General features: G+C 36.6%; 1 protein-coding gene across 21 annotated transcripts in view; it reads right to left on the minus strand.

The window, feature by feature from the left end:
* The window catches only part of NDUFS4 (NADH:ubiquinone oxidoreductase subunit S4), a 696,041-nt gene that overhangs the window by 354,001 nt on the left and 323,276 nt on the right, over positions 1-18,764 (minus strand). Inside the window, exon 1 of one of the 21 annotated variants that reach the window (XM_050794151.1) lies at positions 8,362-8,365. The exons of the other annotated variants lie outside the window; for them this stretch is intronic. The gene's annotated coding sequence lies outside the window, so the exon portion shown is untranslated. Of the gene's footprint in view, positions 1-8,361; positions 8,366-18,764 lie in introns of those variants that run through there. 21 annotated transcript variants of the gene reach the window in all.

Genomic DNA, 18,764 nt, shown 5'->3' on the forward strand with positions numbered 1-18,764 from the left:
AAAACCTAAAGCCCTAGCCTCAAATACAAGAGACTGCTCCTACTCAAGCTTGGGATAGGGTTGGGGAGGGAGCTGCTGGAGAATGTTATTTAACCTCTAGTTATAATCTTGTTAAAGGAACAGAGTATCACTCGTTTTGGACCTGAGGCTGACTGGTTTCATATAGTTAAGCACAGCATGAATTGGCATTAAATAAACTCAGAATGGAGGAAACATGTTTCATAAGGCAGGGAGAGATGTGGGCACATTACTGTTGGCGTATTAAAAGACTAAACTTGGACGAAAGTCTTCTCATCATGAGCAGAGCAGATTGTCACCAGGCTATCCCCAGCAAGACAGCACCACAGAAATTCACCCCCAGCTTCCCAATGCCTACATCTTCATTGCCAGAGAAACAAAATCCTGACTCAAGAGATTAAAAATTTTTGTAAAAGCCTCATTGACAAGGCATTCAGCCACTGTACTTTTACCTCACCAGATATCACCCCCTCTCACTTTCTAGTTTTTCCAGCACCTAGGAAACATAAAATTGTCATGGTATTCAAGATACTTTCTCTGCTCATAAAACAATAATCACATTGTAAACCCAAGAGTGCTGCAATAGAAGTCTTTCTGGTCCTTTATTAATGCTGTTGGTATTTGTCTAGGCTTTAAAAAGCTTTTGGCTCAATATCCTACTCATATTTTTGGGCTATGGCTTGCTAGAGTTGTCAGGACAAGTAAAACATTTCCCTTTCAGCATTCATTACAAGAAAAAAATGCTATTGTATTTCTTAAAAATGACTTGTGACTCATCTCCTTTTTTGGGATAGAGTTATAGCTTAAGGTTTGGCCAGTGGTGTACTTCCCGGTGGTGATAAGTAAAGCAAATGTTCAGAGGTGAGAGATACTGAATTTGGATATGAGTTTTACTTATTCATTTGCCACACCTACAGGATGCTACAGAACTCTATAGGAGCATTTTAGTGAATAAATCTTATGGGCTTTTAGTATAACTCTGTAATTTAAGATTGAACTCTGAATTCCAGCTGAAATTTATATTAGAGAAAGGAACAAAATGCCCCATTAGTACAGACTTATTTTGACAAATATATTTTTATTTATTGTTTGAAAAATGAAAATAGCTTTATTGCTTCTTTATAGTTACTAAGTAAATGTTTAACTTAAAAAAATTATTATCATCAGGAAAAGAACCCAGTTATACATGCTACTGCAAATATTTCAGAAAAGACAGTGACATATAAGGAAGGAAACATAAATTATTTATAATTTTACCAACCAGTGATAATCAGCATTAAGTGATAAGCAGCATTGGTTTATAGCCTAACAGTCTATTTTCTGTGTATGCACACAGGTATATTATATTTTGCCAAAACGAAATTGTACCATAAGTGCTGGTTGATGGCTTTTAAAACAATTATTCATCAATAAATGAACGATATCATTCCTCACTTTTTATAGCAAACAGAAAGAGTTGTAAAATGTATGCCTCTTTAGACTGCTTGCTATGGCAGAAGTGGAAACATTTTCAGAGCAAATGAATTATGCATTATCTTGCTAGCAAATCGTTGGAAAGACTAGATAGGTTAGAGAAAGCACAACTATTTCACTTTGAACTTCTTGCACGATTATATTGAAGGAAATTTTCTGGGGACAAAAATTTTTTGACTGTCATAGAGTCAAACAAAATGACTAAAAGTTGTTGAAAGCCCTCTCAGAATATCATGGTGCTGTGCATTCCTTGGGCCATCTTAGAAAAGAAGGAATATATTCTTCCATCAATATTAGCCTGGAGCTTCTGTCAGAAGAGGCTATGCAGTACATCTGTGAACCATTTCTTTGGACTACTAAAAGTATAACTCTAACTCCATAATATTATTTGCTCCCAGAACTTTTTCTTTCATTTTTTTTTTTTGTAGTTGTCTATAGAACCAAAAAAGAATTAAAGCCAATAATAGGGGTGAGAAGGTTATAAGTACATTATATTTGAATGTGTTTGGCTTACGCCGATGAGGTCAAAGTTCTTTTTAGCCAAAATGTAGTCTGTCTTTTTTATTTGTTTGCATCCCATGTTGTTTGTGTAAACAAAAGCAGATTACTTGATGAAACTAGAATCCAGTAAAAAAGTTACCTGTTTGGGGTTTTGTAAACAAAGAAACAAAGAAACAAACAAAAACACAGTAGGCCAAATTTGTCAGGTACTGTTAAAGGTAGAAAATCTACATTGGTTGATATTTGACTGTTTCCTGAACCTGAACTTTGTTATTAAGTGAGTACCTGGACTGAGTCACCAGGTGAGTGCTAAATGGAACCTATAGGATGTGACTTCTGCTGTCTGCCTACACATGCCCACACAGCCTTCCAAGTTGATCCAAAGGGGATGCCTCTTTGCTTTGTCATAGTCACCCCCCATATTTCTGAAATGAAGCTTACAACTCAGAGAGGATAAACTCCTGGGAAAATAGTTGAAAGACTTTGAAATTACCAGAAGTCTTGGCTTATGCTATCACATGACTCTGAAAGCCTTTTGCTGATAGAATCATAGGGCTGAAAATGATAGAAAGAGGTCATTTAGTTCATTTATCTGCCCAAGGCAGAAACATAAATGTATCACTGGTGGCTTTGCTTCTTGTTAAAATGCTATTTCTTCAAACAAGAAAACATCTTCTTTTTCCAGTAATTACTAAGTTATATTTACTTTGGATAAAGTCGCAATGACTTTGTCTGACTGTTTGTTGTAGAGCAAAAACAAGATATTGGATACTGAGTGATTAGATTTCACATACAATTAATTTGTGACACTGATGAAATTAAACAGTAAGAATGATCTAATAGAATAATAACAAGGCAGGGAACTTATAAGCATACACACATTTTTCTATCAGCAATAACATATAATTACAGACATATTTTCAACAATCATTTTCCCAATAATTAAGGTTTCAGCTTTTGGAAAATGTGCATGGAAATCTCCTTGAGCATGTTGCTCTACATTCAACTGTAATAACAATCACCTTTTACATTTTTCCCATTCATAAAAACAACTAATTCCAGAAGAAATAAATGGAATTCATAGGGTTTTTTTTTTTTTTTTTTTTTTTTTTTTTTTTTTGAGGCTTTGCTAAGTTGAATTCATACCATTACAAAAATCTTTCATGTTTAACTTCCATTTCTCTCTTCAAAATATATCTTGAACAAAAGTTTCATGCAAACCAGTGCCAGATTTTCTGGTCACTTTAGATCAAGCTAAACTTGCATGCAGACACTACCCACAAGAAGATTACAGCTGGATTTGGGAATTGAGGCATAGATATATAAAGAATTAAATAGCAAACTGAAAGTTTACACAAAACTGTTGCAGATTTCCAGATGGGCAGGAAAGATAGTTGCCTAAGGTCAAAGGTGGTAGAAGATCAATCATGCTATCTCCATTATGTAAGAGCAAGAATAGATGACTTTTAAGAGCCTATTTAGGTTATGACTACACGATACTCACTCATTCACAATCAGTGTGACTTGACAAGACTGGACTCAAGGAAGTTGTGTTTCTTTCCTTGATAATACAGAGAAAAAAAAGGGCTCCTTCATATTGTGTATTATGTGGACCCTATGGGGGGAATAGACAGGTAAAGATATAAATAGAATTTGTCTTAATACTGTGCCTGTACACAAGGCCAACAATGAAGCTCATACCCAGCAAAAATAGCCATGAGGCTTTCAACCTCTTTGGTGGTAGCCATCTTGGACACTCTTTGTTTCTTTTCCCTTTGCTTTCATTCTGTTTTCTCACTGCTCACTACATTCATCTTGCTCTAATGTTCTTGGCCTTTTCTCCTATTTCTGGCCATGTTCTTGCTCATGGCCAGAAATAGGAGAAGCTGGTGGTGACATTGGCTTTCTAGGTGTTAACCCAAGGCAGCCTTAAGGGCACATCTGGTACTGGCTTTTGGCTTTCTGGACACTGAACTCTCTGTGTTGTCATCTAATCTTCCCCAGTGTCAGCACTCGGTGGCAGTATGTGGACTTTATTTTGAATGATTAACTCAACCCATATGAGACAAAATAGAAGAGCATTCCAAACGAACGCAATAGCATATTCAAACTGTATAAAACCATGAAAGAAATTGGCATATTTATTATACTGTGATGTTATATTCAGATATTAAACAATCTTCAGAGGGACTTCTGTTGTTCCATATGGAATTTGTTGGGTTGGATCTTGGTAGAACCCATAAACGGAGATGCTACAGTTCCTCTACTGTGTAGGTATCTATAGGCTGATAATTAGACCTGCAATTTTAGGACAAATTCATCTTTGTCACCATTGGCACTTTGAATAAGATTGCTCTCTTAAAAATCCTCAAAATGTACTCTAGATCACCTATAATCATTTGAGGTGTTTTATGGTTCACCTGCCACCTTTACCTCATCCTCTAAAAGCAATGCCTTCAATTTTCCCTTAAATCTAGAAGGTCATCTTGAAAAAACTTCAGGTTTATGCGTATTGCTTCATTTCTATCCTTTAATTGTAAATCATTGCCAAATTTTCTGGTCACATGGAATTACCTTAGAAAGGACTAAACTCACATGCAGATACTACCCTCAAGAACATTACAGTCATATTTGGTAGATATTCCTTTAGCAAAAAATGTCTTCCAATACTTGAAGCCTACTTCCCAAACCATTGGAGTGTCTCAGGACAAATTTACAGCAATTTATTTCGTGCCTGGTCTTCAAACAATACATTTTCTTGCAATAATAGTGCACTCTACTCCCAACTGCCAAGCCCAGTTGCTGGGTGATCCCCGAATGCCTAACACTAAAAAACATTAACTCGCGGTTCAAGCCTGAAAAAGGCATTAAGGAGATCGAGACCATCCTGGCTAGACCCTTCAAACCTATGTTGTGGCGGGCGCCTTCTTTGAAAGGAAAGGCAAAAGATCACAACCGAAAGGGAGGACATGCCAAGGAAGTTAAGTGTCCGTATCTGAAAACAAACTTCAAATCCTGGAGCAAGAAATGATCAAACGCACTAGGAATATTATGACTACAGAAGAAAAGAGAATGAATGTAATTGTCTTCATATATTTGAAAGTTGTCATCTGAATGAGAGATTAGACTCATCCCGTATGTTTTCAATGGGTAGAATTAGAACCAACATTGAAGACATAAGGAAAAAGATTTTGGTTCAGTATTAGCAAGAAATGTCTGATAAATAGAATAGTCCAAAGACTAAGCAAACAAATTTGAGACCTCTCCATCTCTGAAATTATAGTGAAAGCTGTATTCAAGCATAGGAATGTGAAAGGAGTTGGGGAATGTGTCTTTTTTTTTTACAAGAGCATGTAAAAATTCATAAAAATTTGACATAGATGCAGGCTTAATTTACTCATTTACTTACTAAATCTTTGAGTGCTTACTATACCGCTGCCCTAGTGTGAGCTTCTAGGAATACAAAAGTGCATGAGTCATAGCCCTGCCTTCAAAATACTTTCGATCTAATGAGAAAAATACATGTTAATTCAGACAGAAAGGCAAACAAATGCAAGGCAGCATCATCACATTGTAACGTGTTTAATTATCTATCTTCCCCACTGGAATCTAAGTTTCTCGAGGGCAGATATACTGTCTATTTTGCTTACTATTTTTGCTCCAGCACTCAGTCAGTGCCTGGTACATAGTAAACAAGTTTTATTGACTGAATTTATTGAATAACTTGGGAATCTATTCTGATTGTGATTAGTATAGTGGAATACTAAGGAAGGAATGTTCAATGTTATCTGACTAGAGGGAAGTGTTCAGAGAGAGGATGTGATTCTATGTCTTTAATCTCAGAGCAGGAGTGCGATCTGACATAGAAGAGGAGTTTACAATCAAGAGGAAAGGGCATTTAAGCTTGTTTGAAGGCAAAGACATGAAACAGCATTGTATATGCTGAGATGGACATGAAACAGCATTGTACATGCTGAGATGGCAAGCAGTTTCACATGACTGGAACATATGATTTAAGGCAGTAAGTAGTAAGAGACAATTCTGAAAAGGCTGTAGGAGATTGAATCGTGAGTTTTAATGAAGAGAGTAACATGATCAGATTTTCCTTTCGGGAGGAAAACTCTGGCAGCAATGCAGTGGGGATGGGAGAACTGATTAAGACCTAAGTGGAGATAAGGAATAATAGGAAGATATTGCAGTCATCTGGGAAAGAGTGAGGAATGTCTAGAAGAGAATAGTGGAAGCAAAGAAAAAAGGACAGAGATAAAATTTGAAAGGTATTTAAGGTAAGGAGTTTATGAGACCTTGGTTCTGATGGGATGCAGATGGTGGTAAGCTTATAAGGCGGTTATAGTGAGAAGTTAGAGAATGACATCTAAGTTAGAGACTCATGGCCATATAACAAGGCTTGGAAATATAGGGGGTAGAGGAATTGGGAGCTTGTAGCTTATTCAGCAGAGACAGCCTAGTAATGGGCAATTGATATTATGGAATAATGGTCTGGACAGAGAATAGAATTATAAATTATCACACATACTAAGGTGAAGTGAGTGCAGATGAAGTCGCCAAAGGCAAGGGTGCACAATAACAATAGACATGAGGAAAGCATCTGGGGAACAGAAATAGAGGACTGTTGGGAGTTAATGCTTAGCATTGACTACGACGTGACACCAATAAGAGTCTCAGTTCTAAACAGGTATGTCACCAGAGTTTGGCATTGAAACATGAAATAGGGCATGTTCATGAAGAGATGTTTGATTTTGATTGATAATATTTATCATTAATAGTACCATCGGTAAGGATTAGACATAACTAAGGAGTGCTGTGGAGTGGACAAATGATAACACTTTTAAAAGACCTTTCATAGAAAATCTCAAACAGCAACATTCCTATATTTACAAAATATCAAGTAGATCCATAATAGAGATAATAAAATATTCAGGGAAAAGTTCAGATGAAGAATATGCTATTATTTTCAAATTCCCACATTCTGACTTTAGTACATTTTAACGTATTTTCTTTTTTTAGGCAATCCTTTCTCCAAAGGGCCATGGATCCCTAAAATTTATATTCTCTTTCTATGTTGGAGTTAATGGCAGTCGGAAGCCTATTAGTTAAGGCTGATTTATTCAGTCAGTTTGTACAGGCAAGGAATGGGGTTAAACTTGGGTGTGCCACTAAAATGGACATCATTTGATAATAAGATGCCTTACTGCCAAACTTCAGGAGTCTCCAAAGCTCTCTCTAGGCTGCAGGTCATTCTTCAGTTTCTCTAATTCTTGTACAAAAAACCCCCACACAAACAAACAGATAATATGGAAATATACTGATTTCATGTTTTTACAATATGTATAAGCTTTTGATTCTTCATTGGCAGCTAGCTGGTCTCCTGAGACATGGTTCTGGATGATATCCAAAAACAAATTTAGTTTCTGAGGAGGAACATTGTGAAATCAGTAAGCAAGCAACCTTGCTGATCCAAGTGAGCAAAATACTTTGGTTGGTGGGTGCTCCAAGCAAAATGCTTAAAGGGATCCAAGAGTTCTAGTTCTCGTTTGACTCAGATTCAGTTAAATTTCATTTCTGTGGGATCGCGGATGAAGAGCATCACCAAGTGCAGAAGCTGAGCTGGTGGCCCAGTTGCTCACAGCGGGGCAGCTCACTCACTGCCTCCACACATGCTCTTGTTTTGCCGTGAACGTAAATGACCTTAAACACATTTTTTCCTAAAATTATAGCAACAAGGGACTTGAAAAAAATGAAACTCATGAGACAGCTATCTCTCTTGGCTCCTGAAAAGGCTGCTCCTTAATTGCCTCAAGAAAGACGAAATGATGGTACTGACTCTATTTCCCAGGAATCATTGATGGGTCACTTCCGCAATAAATTCAAGAATAGATACTAAGAACAGTTACAGAGTTTTATTTTTGCCTTATATGTTTATAAGGAATTCAACTAACCAGGGCTCAAGAAATGACTTACTTCTTGAATTTTGCAATGATTTCAAATGTAAAGTCACTAAAGACCTCTTGTGCACTTTTAACCTCTCTTCCCTTCCCCCATGTTCTATGTAAATGAAGTATGTTTCTTGAATTGTACCATTAACAGTGCCAGATTATCAATTTTTCTCCCGAACAAAGTTTGGATGCTTTCCTTACAATTTCCTTGTAATATAATTATGACATTTGAAGGAAATAAGAAGTCATCAGAAAATATTTTTAAAAAATTACTGGCAATAATATCTGCTTAATTCTGGAAGGAATCAAGGCTCAGAGCTTAAAGGGCAAAAATGAATAGAAATAACTACATTTCTTACTTGGCCTTCTAGGTAGAGAAGCCTTGTTTACTACCTGTACAAGGCAAACACAACCCCCCCACTCTTTAAAAAAATTGTTAAGTAAAACTTCTCATAGAAAGTGGCGATGGTAAAAAGTGTCAAGAGTTTTTGTTTATTGATTGATTTATGTCCCACATTTTTTTCCAAAAAGATTTAAACCCAAGAAAAGAATATGCTTGAAATATTTAAAAGATTTGTTATGGAAAAAAAAATCAAAGTATGTTACTTAAAAATTGTGATTCTGAACTACATAGGAACTATTTTTTTTTTTTTTTTTTTTTTTTTTGAGACGGAGTCTGGCTCTGTTGCCCAGGCTGGAGTGCAGTGGCCGGATCTCAGCTCACTGCAAGCTCTGCCTCCCGGGTTTATGCCATTCTCCATAGGAACTATTTCTTAATGGAATAATTTGAATGACATTTCTCTCTCTCAGTGTTTATTTAACAAATATTTATTGATTCTGTTCTTTGTGTAGTCTTAAGTACTGGTGACCAAGGAGAATATATGACTAAGGTGGGCTTTCAGCCATTCATTCATTCATTTTATATGGGAGATTGGATGAGTGATCTTCACTTTGCTGAGAAATTGCATAAATTATTATTATTTACAATCAAAAAGAAAATTGCTCTTATATTCACTAGATGCTTCACTGTCTCACTAGACCCGTGTTTCCCTACACCTGGCTAATCATCAAATCATTAGAGACACCAGCTAACCATAAATATTCCCAAGCCTCATTGCTGGACCATTAATCCAATGGGCATGTGGTTGGGTAGTGATGGGAATCTCCAGTTTTATCAAGTAGTCAAGTGATTCTCATACTTTGCAAAGTGTAAATAATGTGGTACAAGAGTATGAACTCTTCTTGGGCAGGAACCATGTCTTGTTTATCTTGGTGTTTAGTGCTTACTATAGTGTTGGGCACATAAGAGGTGCTCAATAAATGTTTGTTAAAAAGAATAGTAAGCATCTCCACAAATAACCTTTCTGGAGGGACTCATTTCTTGCTATATTTTTAACTTCATTGTTGTGTGTGCTTTTTGTCTCTGGATGTTTTTTTTTCCACATGGTATAAACACGCTTGCTTTCTACTCACCATATCTTAATACCTCATGTCATCCAGATCATTAGAATTAGTCTGAATAGAAAATTAATGATCTGGCAGGATATTGCTCAGTGTCTTTGGTGTTTGGTAGGAGGATCTTTAGGTAGCAAATCAGTGTCTACAGAACTGGTTATAGATCAGTATTCATCATATTATAGCTTGCATTTATATAGTATCTTTCTCTTGGACTCAAATCCTTCTTCAAACATTATTTAACAAGAACAATCTATTCATCTGTCTGTAGGTGTGTATGTTGTTTTAAGAATGCCTTACACATGAATCTAGTTGATTGGACCACCAAGAATTTAGTAGCAATGATCCTTCCACCTGGCTGCTGGGCCTCAGGGTGCCTGAAAAAGGTGTGTCCCAACAAGCAAAGGCACCTTCCTTTCAGACAGGCAATAGTTTGACACTTAGTTTATAACTAGGTGTTACTTTAGCTGAAGTTGGGGGACAGGCCAAAGGAGGAGTGTCTTGGCAAAGGGGATGGGGTGGATGCTAGAGGTTAGTGACAGACTGACCTGAATCTCAGCTGTGAGGACAGGAAAGATCTGACCCAACAGTCTGAAAAGGCATTGGTAGAAAGTGAAATTGAAGACTGGCATGCTTAAGAGATTTCCCTGAGGTCACTGACTGGTTGACATAGCCATAGATTGAACCGAACTTTGACCTAAACTCCAGTCACCAGACCACATCCTGCAGAGAGAATACTCAACATCCTTAAAGGTCTAGTCAGTGACTTTGGCTGGGATGTGATTTGACAGATCACTGTGTTGTCTGGGCAAGGCTAATTGAAAGATTTTCCTCTGAGAAGTATTTCTTCCCCTCTATTGAGAACTAGATTCTAGGAGAAAAATTCCTGAGGTTATTCATCCCATTGCTTCTGGGAACACATATGTGAAAGAACACTTCTTAGTCAAAATAAATTTCCATAGACAATTATCAAACACTAAAGCTTTTCCCGACAAGGCATGTATTTCTATACTGCTGGTTAGTAACCGATACTACCTAGCATCAGATAATGTTACATTAAATTTATCTGTGTTTGCGGTTTGACTTTTTCATATTCTGAGAATACAAGCCTGAATCACAGGTATTCAGCTATCTAACAGGTTCCCAGTACTCGTCAATCTTTGTAGTAACTTGAGATTTTCCCAGTTGGCTTCAAGTCAGTGGGCCCTGTGGGCAGCACAGGATGCTTATGGAAACTTGGTGTATGCAAATTACTTCCAGGATCTTTGAACCCAGGGGTGGCAAATGTTTTACATAGTAAAGAGAACTAAGGAGACGTGTATTTCTTTCTCCCCCAACCTCATCCTTTCCTCAGGTATAAATCTTATTCGGTATTTTGATTGAACTCATTAATCCCCTATTGAGGCTATGGCTAATGGAGTGAGAATTCACTTTTTCAGAGTTTGTGATTTTCCCTCCAGAAACAGAAATCTAATGATGTAATCACTGAAGAGAATTTTTCTAGAATGGAGAGAAAAGTCACATTTTTGGTACACAGGGAAAGTCAAAGGCTGTATGTAACAGAGTAATACCGGAGTAACAATCCCATCTATCATTTTTAACTCATTATGTGATATCGTACAAGCTGTTTTGCTCCTCCCTCTGATCTCTCATAAACCTAGAAAAAGCTCATTATAGAATCCAGGGAAACTACATTTGTTATGTATTTTCCAGGAGCATGAAATTTATTTCTTATCACAAATCTATAGGATAGACAGATATTTTGTGGCCATTTGACCACAAAAACTATGCCTAAGAAAGGTTAAATAATTTTTCAGGATTACCCAGTTAGTACTAGTGCTGAAACTTGACTCCTGTCTGCCTAGTTTCAGAATTCCCCACAGCGCATCTCCTAACAGGTTAATGGGAAAATAGGTGAAAATCAAAAGACTGTTTTTTGGCTGGGCTTCACAACCAAGTGCATGGACTTAGAAAATTTTGTTCTTTCCAGCATCTATCCTCTTGCTTGCTCTCATTTTATCCCCCAGAAAAACTTGTGGTGCGGGTCCTATTTACAGCCCTGGTGCCAAAGTTTCAACCACAGTGAGAGATCTAAGGATTTCAAGGAAAACTCAAAGCAGCAATATTCAGTCATAGAAGACTCAGAGGTTTGATGCAGAGTTCACTCTCTGAAAGTGAGCGTTCAGGTAAATGCCCAGTTGGGTGTAGATCAGTATTAATAATGTAACTTGTGTTTATGTAATAGCTTTTTCTAGGACTGAAATTTTTCTTCAGACCTATTCAACAAGTACAATGTTTTCATTCCTCTGTAGGTGTGTCTGTTGTCTTAAGGATGCCTTACCCATGTCTTCCAAACTATGTTTACTGGTTGGGTATAGATCAGAGGGTTGCTCTCTCTCTCTAGAACCTTCAGAAAATAATTTCCAGGTCTGATTTAGTGGAGTTGAAATAGCAGTCTAATGCAGTGGTTAATTTACAATGGTTAACTTTAAATTCCCAGGGATTCCTTTTAAGGTTTTCTGAACTATTAAGGGCCCTGGAACTTAATATAAATCACTGTAAACATTTAAGATTCCACCTTTGAAGAAACATATGACCTGAAAATAGGAATTTATAAAAACCAAGTCAATCAGGGAAGCCTATCTTCTCTGAACAAAAGAGTAAGTCCTGGTTTTCATTTTGTTTAAAGTGTTTTCTAGTGCATCCAAAATGCAATTTAAGTTTTAAAAATTTGTTTTTCACATAGTGTTAATCAGCCCTACCTGTCTTCTGCAGTATCTTACAGTGGCAAGGGTCCTGAGTAGCCTGTCAAAACATTTATGTTTTTGTCTTGGCTCTCCCATTAGCTAATGTGTATCCTTGGGCAACTCATCTAATCTCTCTGGATTCCATGGTCATTATTTGTAAATGAGGAGATTGGGCATTTGAGGTATTAAGGTTTCTACCAGGTGTGAAATTCTATGATCTAACTGTATACCATTTGGTTTCTGGGAAGAAAAGAAAGCAAACAACCAAAAAACCCAAACTAAAGATTTTCCTATAGAATTATAGGAAATATAGGAATATAGAATAATATATACATTATTCTACTAATAATTTCTTGTTAATATTTTCTAGAATGCTCTGGTACAAATTCATTTGCTACTGGAAAGAACTCAGGAAATATAACATTACATATTAATACAAATTTTTATTTAAGGGGAAAAGTGTGGGGTTCCAAGTATTTCACGAAGAATTAAGTATTGTACTTGTCTAGTAAACTATTAAACACACACAAAGAAATGAGGAGTACATGGATTATGGGAAGCTGGGAGTAACTTTAATTTTATTCAAGAACACACAGTTTATTTCTCAATATTTTGGTGTTGCAATTGTAATCATGACTTTGTTCCCTTCATCTCTCCTTTTTGGCCAGATAGGCAGACATGTTGTTGTACATAGCAAGGGTGTTGATGGCATCTGAAAGGAAAAAATCTGATTTTTGAACAGATTGTTTTTTATGGGTCAGCACTTTTGTGGCTATAGCAGACCGTGACTGATTAAGACAAATGGTTATTGGATGACTTGAAGGAAAGAGAGGTTCGTTCAGTGAGTGAGTATATAGGGTAATAATTTTGGGCTTGGAGAGCTGTGGGAGTCTCCAGCCACTGAGCACAAACTCTACTCACAGAGACCCAAACTTGGCAAAATGAGATCTCATTTGGAAGACTTTTTTTTTTTTAATATGCTGGAGTATATCAGCTTCTCAGTTGAAAACAGGGAAAATGTTGATACCTTCATTAAACACAATTCTGATAATACTGAAGAGATGTGATGAAAAGTAAATACAGTGCACGATCTTGCATGTACTGAAAAAAATTTGGACTGAAAAAAATTGTGTAATGGATGTCACTGGGACAAACAGGACAATTGGATTATGGACTTTGAATTCAAAAATAAAATTATATCAGTGTTAAATTTCCTGATTTTAATAATTATGATTATGTAAGAGAATGCTTTTGTTAAAAAATACACAGAAGTATTTAGCAGGAAAGGGGTATAATGTATGCTATTAACTCTTTAGACAGTCTTTTCAAAAACCATGCACATAGAGATAGTAACAGATAAAACAACTTTGCAACTTCTCTGTAAGTTTGATTAAAATACAAAGTTAATAAAAAATAGAAGAGAGAGATAAACAGCTGTCTGATTTTACAGAATTGGGGAGGAAATGTTAACTAGTAACATGTCTTATCACCTTCCCTTTGGCGAGGACCAGCAAGCTGGTAAACTTCTAGCCTAGAAATTCAAGGATTTAGCTGAAAATAAAAGTCCTAAGTTTATTACTACCATGAAACCATAAACTTCCCCTTCTCTCCATACTCAACATCATAACTTATTCTTTTGTATGTTTATCCTTTGTTCTGGATCAGTCTGGGTTAAGAGCTTGAGTTAATCAGTTCCGCTCCTTCAGAAAGTCCTTCTAATACCTTGCCCTAAATCAGAAGAAATATATGTAAAATCTCCCCAGGAACTGGGAAAGACCAGTATTTTTCAAACCAGTGGGCCCTTTCTTGTTGTAAGCCAAGATGTATAGATTATATTTCACTTATCGCCCACCCTGGCTTAGTCTCTTCTCCCTTTTCTTACCATAAAGGGAAAAAAATCCAAATCCTGGCTTTTGTGAAGCCACTTTTTTTTTTTTTTTTTTTTTTTTTGGCAGGAGGTGGGGCATGCAATTTCTGTTATCTGAATTAGCAGATCAATCAATGCACAATCAATAATACTTTATGACAATTTTTTGTCCTCTGATGGGTCAAATTAAAATGGATATGTCTCATCCCGTTTTCTCTAAGACTTTTGCAAAGTTTAAGGGTGGAGTGAAGGGAGAGAGTCATTGGGAGCTAATAGAGAGAACCACAATTTAGGGTCTTTTATTTAACAAGAGTGTTTCTTTTTACATGTGGATTTTCATTGCTCCTAGAGTATTAACAACATAATACTGAAGATGCCAGTCTCATATTTCCGATTCTCACCCAATGAGCTACCTTTGATATTATCTGGAGTTCATATTCTGAGAGTCTTAGGGAATAAAAGCATTTTCTTGATACTTCATGACTGTAAAAGCATGTCTGATTTGGAGGTTTCATGTAAACTGCCTGTGAAGTAGATGCCACTTTGCAGGAATCTGGTCAGCTGTAACATTCCTGAAGGAGGAGGAGGATGGTTCAGAGAATGCGGTTCTTCTTCGAAACAAAGATTCACATCAGAATCATGAGGCTGAAGGAGGTTAGAAGGATACTTTTGCCTTCAGGGTGTCCCATCTCAGCCACTGGGTACTAGTCTGGGCAGGCAGTGCTTTCGTTGACACCTTCAGGATGAGCAGACAGGGAGAAACTTGTAGTCATTTTTCTTGGCAGAAGCTACAACCCAGCCCAAGTTAATTATGTCTGAGAAGAAGAATAATGTCTGGGCACCTGCAATTTTCAATTTGGGACTTCATGTTCCAGTGCCAAGTATTCTATCAAGCCATTCACATGTATCTTCACAAAGTCCCTTTCTGGTTTCATGTTAGACAATGGGAACACTGAGTTTTAAAAACTCCTTTATAATTGTCTCTGTTTGCTAAGAACTTCATATGTGCCAGAACTGATTAAGTTATGTACCTGCCTCTTGCTATTTAAGAAGATATTATTATTTTTCCCACTTAGCAGTTGAGAAAACTGGGGCTTAGAGAATATCTTGGCCCAAAGCACATGACAAAATAATGTGGAATTGGTGCTTGAAATTAAGCTTATGCGACTAAAAGACTCACAATTAAGCCTACCAGACTTTGCATAAAGTTCTAACATTCCTATTAATTAGAAGGTGGGCATTACTGGTCCTGATTTCACAGTCAGACCTTACTTAGGGATATTTGCCCAAAGCTGCAGAGTTGTTAGAGCTAAACCCAGATCTGCTATTCTCTATTTAACTCTCTTCCTTTCCCTAACAATAAATGTCACCAATCTTGGGGCTCAGAACATGATACCCTAAAGTACAGTGCTTTGGTATGCTGAGTACTTTGAACTGAAAGAGATCGAAAGGGCCTCAGAAGCAAGACCTTCTCCTGCCCTCCTCTCTCCTTTCCCCATTTCTCTCCCAAAGCAGATCATAAAAACTAGAATTCCTCTTTCCCAAGGCAGATCATAGAAACTACAACTGCTCTTCCTCAAAGCCAGCCATAAAACTAGAAATACTACTCTTTGACTTCTCCCTTCTTCCCTAAAAACTCTCATGTAACAGGTGTTCTGCCCTGTACAGGTACAGGGAAGAAATGACAGAGAAGGATGCTGCACAGAGGGAAGGAATGCTACACAAAGAGAGGACTGGAAGCTCCTTCACAAACAGGCCCCGCTAGGTTTCTACCTCAGCCTATTACCATTACATTATGTCCTTTTTGTCCAATCATGTTTCTACTCAGCTGTCCATTCTTCATCAAACCTAAGCATAGAAATACAAGTTTTCTCTGGGTCTTCACTTTTGAAGGCTCTTATGTAATACAAATTTAATAAATGTTACGATTTTCTGTTGCTAACCTTTTTTGATTATAGGAGTGTCAGCCATGACCCTTGTGAGGGGTGGGGAAAGATATTACCTTTTTACCCCTACACGGGCAGTGTATTATCCATAGAAAAGTTTCTAATTTAAGAATTAGGGAAATCTGAGAAAATTAAATTCAAAAATATATAATTTGCCTTTTTACTGACTCCTTCCCCACAAACCATAAATACGTTTAAGTCTCTCATCTAAAACAAAACACAATGAAATAAAGCAAAGAAAACAAGAAAATAAACAAACCAAATGCACCTTCTCTCAACTCTGCATCCCTCCTCAGCTCTAGTCCTATTTACTTCTTTCCCTTAGCAGGAAAGTTCCTTGGAAAAAAAAAGTCAACTATTTTCAATTTTTGGCATTCTACTCCTTTTTTAACCTACTGCAGTCTATCTCTTACACACATCTCCCAACTGCACTAAACCTGCCCTGAAAGTTCATCAATGACCACCCAATGTCAAAGCAAATGGGTCCTCCCCACTTCCCAAAATTTTATTATAAAATTTTTAATTATACAGAAAAACTGAAAGCACTGCTCAGTGAATACCTATATATGTAATACCTATATCTGATAATTAATATTTTACTATATTTTCTTTATCTATAAATCCATTTTTTAAAAAATTGCAATTCCAAGTAACTTGCAGACTTCAGTATACTTCCAAGCACCTCAGGATTCTTAACATAGACAAGAGTTCAGTGCATCCTGATTTTAAGTTGCCATGACATTTTGCCACATCTCTATGCTGGAATTTCCAAATCCATTGTTAATTTCTCCCAACCCTCATATTCAAATGCCTACTGAATAGTTGGCTATCAGTCTTATAATTCTCCTTCTCTTGTCGTATTTCTTCTTTACCTTTATGGCCTTTCGCTCTCAATAGGTCTTCTGTCCCCTTTTTCCTACCAATTCTTTAAATATTGATATGTTTGATCTTTCTAGTTTTGACTATATTTTGTGTATCTTTCCCGTTTTCCTATATCTTAGGTTCAGTTCCCCAAGAAACAGACAATAAAATGGAGATTTGCTTGTGGTAAGTTTATTGGAGAGTGCTCTTAGGAACGACAGAGGTTACAGTTGATCTCAAGCAGAGCCCTGTCTAGGCCTTTTGCCCTTACGTCAAGTGGTGATTGGAAGTCCAATATCATATCTACCTTTGGGAAATGCACTACTGTGAATTGCTGTGTAATATGACTAATGACTTTTCCTGGTTGGGAAGTGTACTATGATTGTTTGCCCAAGGAAAAGGGAAACTTGTGTGTGTGTGTGTGTGTGTGTGTGTGTGTGTGTCCAGAGTTACTAATAGGAAACTAGAGGGATTCAAGAAAAATTGGGAAATGTGGACATATCTTTATCACCTTACTAACAGAGAAAGCTTAATGTACGCCTGAACTAGGAAATGGGGTTGTCACATATGGTGATGTAGACTCTCTAATGCCAAACTCCAGGGATTGCCTTTCATCTCATAACCAAATCTACTACTGTTCCATTCAAATGATCTGTTTTCCCCAATTATTTTATGAGACAAGCCCACACTCTTGAATGTATTTTATTTCCCTTCATTTTTATCCATAATGGTTGTTTTGTCTACTTATTTTATCAATTGTTGAGAGAGGGTGTATTGAAATTTCTGACTATAATTGTGGATTTATCTGTTTCTCCTTTTAATCTGTTGGTTTTTACTTCACGTATTTTCAAGCACTGGTTTACATGCCTACACAGTCATGATTAGTATGTCTTTCAAGCTTCTTTATAGTTATTAAATGTCTCTCTTTATCCTGATAATATTTTTTGTTTGGAAGTTTACTTTCTCTGGTGTTAATATGACTACTTCAGCTTTCTTACGCATAGTGTTTGCATAGTATAAATTTTCCCATCCTTTTACTTTTTTTTTTTTTTTTTGAGATGGGGTCTTACCCTGCCACCCAGGCTGGGGTACAATGGTGTGATCTCAGCTCACTGCAACCTCTGCCTCCCAGGACTCTAGCAAACTTCCCAACTCAGCCTCCTGAGTAGCTGGGACTCCAGGCTCACATCACCACACCCAGCTAATTTTTTTGTACTTATGGTAGAGACAGGGTTTTGACATGTTGCCCAACCTGGTCTCAAACTCCTGAGCTTAAGAGATCTGCCCACCTTGGCCTCCCAAAGTGCTGGGATTACAGGTGTGAGCCCCTGTGCCCAGTCTCCATCCTTTTACTTTTAACTTGAGCCTTTATATTTGAAGTGAGTTTCTTGAAAATAGCATGTAGTTGGATTTTGATTCTTAACCAATCTGATGATCTCTGCAATTTAATTTGAATGTTTACACCATTTATATTTAATGTGATTGTTGTTGTGGTTTTGTTTAAATTTATCACCTTGCTATTTGTTTTCGGTTTATCCTATAACACCTTTCTTTCTCCTTTCCTCCTTTCTTGCCTTCTTCTGAATTTAGTATTTTGTATGATTGCATAACTTCTATTATTGTTTTATTGGTAATAACTCTTTGTTTTATATTTCTGGTGGTTGCAGTAAGATTTACAATACATATCTTTCACTTACAACAGTTTATCTTCAAAAAATATTTTAGTACTTCATATTTAGTGTAAGAACTTTACAATGTATTTGTCAATTTTCACCTTCTATCTTTTGTGGTATTTTATACATATTATAAGACTCACAATATATTGTTATTATTTTTCTTTTAAGCAATTATTTGTCTTCTAAAAATTTTTTAAATTTTCATATATTTTCTAACATGTTTACTATTCCTAGTGTTCTTTATTCCTTTGTGTAAGTGTAGA

This window comes from Macaca thibetana, chromosome 6, assembly GCF_024542745.1.
Source record: "Macaca thibetana thibetana isolate TM-01 chromosome 6, ASM2454274v1, whole genome shotgun sequence".
Lineage (NCBI taxonomy): Eukaryota > Metazoa > Chordata > Mammalia > Primates > Cercopithecidae > Macaca > Macaca thibetana.